Below are 8,314 nucleotides of genomic sequence, written 5' to 3' on the forward strand. Positions count from 1 at the left end.
ATCCTAGATCGACTTAGTTATTTTTTTACGTTTTACGTTTCTATATAATTTCTTCGCATTAACACGCCGCGACTGGGGTGCGTGGTTCAACGATTTTACGTATGTTTTTTGTACGGTGTTATTTTTTACTTATTTATTTGTTTTATTTTTACAAGCTCTTCTGATGTTGGTGTTCGTTGGCAATGGTTTGGCATTAGTGCTACTTGGCACAATTTTACTAACGTATTTAACCTATTAAGTTTTTTTTTTACTAATAATTTGTTTCGAGTTTACCGTTATACCTCCTTTACTTAAGAAAAACTAATTTTTTCACTTGCATAGTTTGATGTACGTGCCTATATAAATTTGATTTTCTCTACCTGTTGACGTAAACTTTTTCTGGAAACGAGTTAGGTCAAATATAATATGTTTTCGCTTAAAAAAACATTTTTACGTGCATATTTTTATGTACGTTTCGGTATAAATTTGAGTTGGTGTATGTTTCGACGTAAACTTTTCTGGGAGACGAGCGAGGTGATGTTTTATAAATTTTGTTTTCAAATCGTGTGGAGTCAAATTAAGGTTTCCTTTTTTCTATTTTTTCAGAAGCTCTAATTCATCTCTTTTGATTATACGTGTCAGCTTTTCCGTTATACCCGTTACATTTTCTATGTATGACTCGGGTCACATATAATAGGTTATGATTGTTGGGTATAAATTTGATTTACTTAATTTGTGTTTGATCAAATTGCAATGCTTATATAGGTAACGTTGAGTTCAATCAAATACGTTGAAACACGTGTTTTCATATGGTTAATGCATCAGATAACGTTTGGACTAATCTATTTGATGTTTACGATGTATCGCACCGCAACGCGGGCGGGTTTTATTGCTAGTTTAAATTTATTTTTATAAACACCTAGTTAAAATGGAAAATAAACGACCTGCAAATAGTTCCATATTAAGACAAGTAGATTTTGTTGCTTTGCCTGCCATAAACCGACAGTAAATGGATCTAGGAACCTAAAAGCCAATTAGGCTTTCTATTTTTAGCATTTTTTCCCCTGAATATACGGAAACTGAAAGTGCCAATTTCTCTTAATTTATTTTTAGGGTTCTCTATAATACATTTTGTTTCTAACAGAATTATTCAGTTGTTTCTAACATATATAAAACCAACGTATATAATATACTAATTTTCAACTTTATTAAGTAACTTAAAATACATAAATCAGATCGAACAATAAATAAGTCCGAAGTCCAAACTAATACACTAAAATTGACTAACCTTTTGTTTTGTAAGCTATAACTATAACTACTTGATTATAATTTATCATTGAAGTAATTCAAAGTAATTAGTAAAGAAGAAGTTGATATGAGTGATTTACAGCCAATTCTTGTTAACTTTTAACTAAAATAAAATACGTAATATTAAAAAACAAATAACATAATATTATATAAATCACAATTTCTAATAAAAAAACTTAATTAATATTAAAGAAAACTAAACTACATTCCTAGGAACTAAAATATATTCAAGCTAAAAACGAATATCTAGTCTTCATCCACATACCAAAATTGCTATATATGTTCCACCATATCCACATGAAAGTTGTACGTTATCAGTTTCTTCGAAATCCCCACCAGTCATTAGCTATTCTTTGGAATAGTTGACGACAACTCATTTGAAACTGGTGTCTAAATTGTTCGTCGATGTGCACATGGTTTTTGACAAGGTAGCCGACCACCAAACGTTTGCGTGCACCTTCATGATCTCTATTTAACCGGGCTTTTCTTATTTGTGGTTGTAAGTATTTCCTCCATTCAATATAATTTGTTCCATTTCCATTATTGTGTTGGCAAAAAAAAAAAAAAAAAAAATTATTGATTTCGCCTGATGATTATAAGAAATTCATGTTGAAGTATAAAATTTAAAAAGGGGATGTGTGAAAAGTAGGACACTATATAAAAAATGAAAAGGAGTTAGTGCAGGCTGTGAAAAATATAGATATATTTGTTGTATAAATAGGTTTTTAAAAATCATCTTTAACATTTAACACAACGGTCTAAAACCCTCAAAATTAAGATAAAAAAAAGTCAACGCGGGACACGCCGAATATATGTCACGCGACCCTAAAAGCTTATGGGATGTAAGGAGGGGCGTAGTGTTCCCCGCAACCGCTCACAAGCCACCCCAATGTCCGTGACCCTTCCCACTTCCCACATGTATATCACTAAGCCTTAGTAATAAAGACAAATATATATATATATATATATATATATATATATATATATTACCATGTGATTTTTTTACATATTAGGACCCAATTCATAATATGTTCATACCACCATAACCATCCACAAAATTTAGTTAGAACAAATTTTAATTTTAGGTTATATTGATGTAAAAGTATTACTTGTTGGATTTGTTTATAAAGGTTCTCATATTCTTGATTTGTGATAGTGACTTATATACGTTTATCCTGAAATTTGGAATAATAAAAGTTTATAATGTTTATTGTGTTACGTTACCAAATTGCACACATTTACTACTTCATTAATAGCAACAATATTAGATGACTAAAGTTATAATATAAACTTTAAATAACTTTTAATTAAATTCATTTTTTTTTTTTTTTTTTTTTTTTTTTTTTTTAAAAAAAAAAAAAAAAAAAGTCGTCAAATTAATTAAAAAAAAAAACAGGTTTCATGGGAAGTCACTAGAAGTGGAGTACGTTATTATCCTTCAAGGATAAGGGTGACACTAATGTTAAACCTAAGATTAATTAGGTAATCCTGGCAACCTAAGTTTTGCAAACGTATACTTTAATTTATACATGAATCTTTGATAAATTCTTTTTAGGTTTTGTTTGATAGCACACTAGCACTCATATTACGAGGTGGACACGTGCTTCCTCAAAATCTATATCTATATATATTCTAAAGTTTAGTTATAAGTTCAATTTTAAAACCAAAAATTAATGGCTGTTATAAATTGGGTTCTTCTATCTCTCCACTAATTTAATAATGATTGGTGTTTAAGGATTATAATTCATGATAATTGATGGTGATTAGTTATGATTATATAAAATGTTTATTCAAAATAAGGATTGACCTTTCATATTTCTCTGGTCCCTATCGCTCTCTCAAACCCACCCAAATCACCACACTAGCTTTCAATGTCCCTAATAATCAATCAAGAAGGGCCTCTTACCCAGATCGATACTCATTGGGCATACTAACAGTGACTATCTGATCTTCTAAGTCTACCCCCAAGACTTCTAGGTGGCTGACTGCAGACAGATATGGTGTGGAGTTGTTGCAATCAACGATGTACCATTGATTGAGAGAACAATCCGCACCAATTCCAAAAGGGTATGGAATCGTCACCTTCCCGCACGTATCATTGCACCCTGTCTTGGCGTACTTTGGAATTGCAGTGGATGCTGATGCCATTGAAACAAAAATGAGTAAACGGTAAGGTTGATTTAACTTAGTATTTGTAAAACGTTACATTTATTTCTTTTAAATTCAAGGGATACCTTTCAGTGTCCCTATGGTTGTTATGAAAGAGACTGTTGACGAACGATGTGTTGTAGCGAAGCTTTTGTTGCGATTGAAGCTCCTTTCAGATTTTATATACAGGTTCGTTATGCGCTTCAGAGATGTTTTATTTACTGATTTGTTTTATAAACTTATGCTTATGGGGCTAAATTGAGTGTCACTTTGCATTGTTTGATTGTCTTTCAAATTTTGCATACAAGGTGCTCGATGAAATGTCTGTGTGAAAATCAGCAGTGACGGCCAGAGCCAGCGTAGGAGATGGAGCCGGGTGGCAGTATAAGAGCCGAAAGGACGTGTTTTGATGACTTTTGATTGAGGTTTCATAGTTTTTCCGACAACCAGTGAGTTTAAGTGAAAAAAAAAATCGAACTTTTCAACCATTTTGTCACTCCAACCAGCATTTCGGTCTACTGGTGGTGTTGGCGATGCTACTGACTCCGGCGGGGGCGGAGGTTGAATGTATTCACACGGCTTACAAATCATCGATGTGGCGCGAAGGCGGACTGATACGTACATTAGGTCATCGCTTCGAACAGCTTTTGCTCAGGTACGTTTTTATTTGTTATTTTATTTTTAAGGATGAAATGCCATTTTAGTCCCTGAGTTATATTAAAACAGAAATGAGATATTTGTGTCAGCAGCGACGGCCAGAGCCAGCGTAGGAGATGGAGCCGGGTGGCAGTATAAGAGCCGAAAGGACGTGTTTTGATGACTTTTGATTGAAGTTTCATAGTTTTTCTGGCAACCAGTGAGTTTAAGTGAAAAAAAAAATCGAACTTTTCAACCATTTTGTCACTCCAACCAGCATTTCGGTCTACTGGTGGTGTTGGCGATGCTACTGACTCCGGCGGAGGCGGAGGTTGAATGAATTCACACGGCTTACAAATCATCGATGTGGCGCGAAGTCGGACTGATACGTACATTAGGTCATCGCTTCGAACAGCTTTTGCTCAGGTACGTTTTTATTTGTTTTAAGTCAATAATAGCATGGCTCAGAAAATATATACCTGTCGTTATGTGCAGCAATTAACTGTTTGATTTTGTACAGTCTGTCATTGCAGCAATTAATTGTTTGATTTTTGGTTTACAATCAACTCTGAAGCTGGTATTAATAGCGAATAGTGGACAATAGCGACACGCTACCTATACGCTACGTAGCGATAGCGATGAAATAGCGGGCGCTATTTTATGTGCAGCAATTAACTGTTTGATTTTGTAGGTAACATGGGTTGAACATGTTGAATTTGATGATAGAGCTGTTCACAATATCTATTAGTTACTGGTGAACTCTGGTCTGGCGTTTGGGGCAAAGCGATGGGTGGCAACTTTAGATAGGCGATGTGAACGGCTTGCAAGCGTAATGGCTAACAACATTCCTTCAGGAGATGCTGGAGGTAAGTATTAACAAAGTAATAGTTAGGATTTCTACCTTAATAGTAGTCTGATTAACACATATAATACGAATATATTTGATAAATACATGATTATTTAACAAAGGGTTTGTTTCATTTCACAGTTATAACCACTCCAGAAGGGAGAAAGAGTATGTTGAACCTGGCTGAGAGAATGGTTCTGAGCTTTTGCAGCGGTTTTGGAGCTTCAACCGCACATACATGGACAACTTTGTCTGGGAATTGGGCTGATCATGTTCGCGTTATGACTCGAAAGAGTATGGATGACCCAGGCAGACCTCCTGGTATAGTACTGAGTGCTGCAACTTCTTTTAAGTCAAATATTGACTCTTTCGTACCAGCTTCAGAGTTGATTTCAATATCATAGTTATTGATAGCGCTCATAGCGAGCGCTATAGCGAATAGCGTAGCGTATCACTCATGTGTCGCTATTTAATTTTGGCGGCTCCACAGCAAGCAAAAAACGGGCTCTTAGGGTTTTTTTTTTGTTTTTTCCGTGCTTTAATACAAATAGCGGGATTTTATAAGTGTAAAATAGCAGGATTTTAGTTTTTTTAAAGCATACGTATAAAACATCATATAACACAGCTTATTTAGATATAATATACATATAAATATTTCTAAAATTTTTTCCAAGTGTGTCGCTAAACATAAAATAGCGCCCGCTATTTCATCGCTATCGCTACGTAGCGTATAGGTAGCGTGTCGCTATTGTCCACTATTCGCTATTAATACCAGCTTCAGAGTTGATTTCAATATCATAGTTATTGATAGCGCTCATAGCGAGCGCTATAGCGAATAGCGTAGCGTATCACTCATGTGTCGCTATTTAATTTTGGCGGCTCCACAGCAAGCAAAAAACGGGCTCTTAGGGTTTTTTTTTTGTTTTTTCCGTGCTTTAATACAAATAGCGGGATTTTATAAGTGTAAAATAGCAGGATTTTAGTTTTTTTAAAGCATACGTATAAAACATCATATAACACAGCTTATTTAGATATAATATACATATAAATATTTCTAAAATTTTTTCCAAGTGTGTCGCTAAACATAAAATAGCGCCCGCTATTTCATCGCTATCGCTACGTAGCGTATAGGTAGCGTGTCGCTATTGTCCACTATTCGCTATTAATAACTATGTTCAATATTGACTCTTTCAATATTTTAGTACGTCGAACACACTAATTATCAGCTTCAGAGCTGAAATATTTGAATAATTATCAGCTTCAGGTCTTAACGTTGACCAGCAGCACCCTTCAAAGGGGTTGAAGAAAGCTGCTAATCAGGCCCCTAAAATTGCTCCGAAAACAGTTGGGTTTAATTACACCAGAGCCGTCCAAGGCAGCCATGTAAAAGCTGGTTCGAGTCAACAAAATGCCACCAAAACAGCCCCTGTCCCAGCTGTTAACAAAGGTCTGGCGATCTCGAACAGGTTTGCTGCGTTGGGCATTGATAATACGGAACCAACCCGGTTCTCGGTGTTAGATTTTGATGCGAGTATTAGAAACAATGACATCATTGGTGAAGCCTTGGACCTTTACACTCAGGATAATGTCGGCAATGAGCGTTGTACCACTAATTATCAGCTTCAGAGTTGATTTCAATATCATAGTTATTGATAGCGCTCAAAGCGAGCGCTATAGCGAATAGCGTAGCGTATCACTCATGTGTCGCCATTTAATTTTGGCGGCTCCACAGCAAGCAAATAACGGGCTCTTAGGGTTTTTTTTGTTTTTTCCCGTGCTTTAATACAAATAGCGGGATTTTATAAGTGTAAAATAGCAGGATTTTAGTTTTTTTAAAATCATACCTATAAAACATCATATAACACAGCTTATTTGGATATAATATACATATAATTATTTCTAAAATTTTTTCCAAGTGTGTCGCTAAACATAAAATAGCGCCCGCTATTTCATCGCTATCGCTACGTAGCGTATAGGTAGCGTGTCGCTATTGTCCACTATTCGCTATTAATAACTATGTTCAATATTGACTCTTTCAATATTTTAGTACGTCGAACACACTAATTATCAGCTTCAGAGCTGAAATATTTGAATAATTATTAGCTTCAGGTCTTAACGTTGACCAGCAGCACCCTTCAAAGGGGTTGAAGAAAGCTGCTAATCAGGCCCCTAAAATTGCTCCGAAAACAGTTGGGTTTAATTACACTAGAGCCGTCCAAGGCAGCCATGTAAAAGCTGGTTCGAGTCAACAAAATGCCACCAAAACAGCCCCTGTCCCAGCTGTTAACAAAGGTCTGGCCGAAGACGGAAAAATGATACCGATGTGGCGCGGAGTCGGACTGATACGTACATTAGGTCATCGCTTCGAACAGCTTTTGCTCAGGTACGTTTTTATTTCTTATTTTATTTTTAAGGGTAAAATGCCATTTTAGTCCCTGAGTTATATTAAAACAGAAATGAGATATTTGTGTCAGCAGCGACAGCCAGAGCCAGCGTAGGAGATGGAGCCGGGTGGCAGTATAAGAGCCGAAAGGACGTGTTTTGATGACTTTTGATTGAGGTTTCATAGTTTTTCCGACAACCAGTGAGTTTAAGTGAAAAAAAAATCGAACTTTTCAACCATTTTGTCACTCCAACCAGCATTTCGGTCTACTGGTGGTGTTGGCGATGCTACTGACTCCGGCGGAGGCGGAGGTTGAATGTATTCACACGGCTTACAAATCATCGATGTGGCACGAAGGCGGACTGATACGTACATTAGGTCATCGCTTCGAACAGCTTTTGCTCAGGTACGTTTTTATTTGTTATTTTATTTTAAGGATGAAATGCCATTTTAGTCCCTGAGTTATATTAAAACAGAAATGAGATATTTGTGTCAGCAGCGACGGCCAGAGCCAGCGTAGGAGATGGAGCCGGGTGGCAGTATAAGAGCCGAAAGGACGTGTTTTGATGACTTTTGATTGAAGTTTCATAGTTTTCCTGGCAACCAGTGAGTTTAAGTGAAAAAAAAAATCGAACTTTTCAACCATTTTGTCACTCCAACCAGCATTTCGGTCTACTGGTGGTGTTGGCGATGCTACTGACTCCGGCGGAGGCGGAGGTTGAATGAATTCACACGGCTTACAAATCATCGATGTGGCGCGAAGTCGGACTGATACGTACATTAGGTCATCGCTTCGAACAGCTTTTGCTCAGGTACGTTTTTATTTGTTTTAAGTCAATAATAGCATGGCTCAGAAAATATATACCTGTCGTTATGTGCAGCAATTAACTGTTTGATTTTGTACAGTCTGTCATTGCAGAGATAAGCTTGCAGCAAGAAACAGCAACGCTTCTCGAGTAAGTAACCTTACTGTTCATTCTTTAGACAGTTTTTATTTGGCTGCTTCTAACCTT

General features: G+C 36.2%; 2 long non-coding RNA genes across 3 annotated transcripts; both read left to right on the forward strand.

The window, feature by feature from the left end:
- The first annotated feature begins 3,060 nt into the window (after positions 1-3,060).
- Positions 3,061-4,595, forward strand: LOC118487341. The gene is made up of 4 exons (XR_004881440.1): positions 3,061-3,456; positions 3,529-3,624; positions 3,744-4,090; positions 4,185-4,595. It is a non-coding gene; the product is annotated as an uncharacterized LOC118487341 (long non-coding RNA).
- A 2,048-nt stretch (positions 4,596-6,643) lies between these two features.
- On the forward strand, positions 6,644-8,211 carry LOC118487342. Of its 2 annotated transcripts, none has more exons than XR_004881442.1 (3): positions 6,644-7,301; positions 7,393-7,707; positions 7,801-8,211. It is a non-coding gene; the product is annotated as an uncharacterized LOC118487342 (long non-coding RNA). The 2 variants fall into 2 exon arrangements; XR_004881441.1 differs by having other exon boundaries at positions 7,396-7,707.
- Positions 8,212-8,314: the final 103 nt, after the last annotated feature.

The sequence above is a fragment of the Helianthus annuus genome, chromosome 15, assembly GCF_002127325.2.
Source record: "Helianthus annuus cultivar XRQ/B chromosome 15, HanXRQr2.0-SUNRISE, whole genome shotgun sequence".
In the NCBI taxonomy this organism is placed as follows: Eukaryota; Viridiplantae; Streptophyta; class Magnoliopsida; order Asterales; family Asteraceae; genus Helianthus; species Helianthus annuus.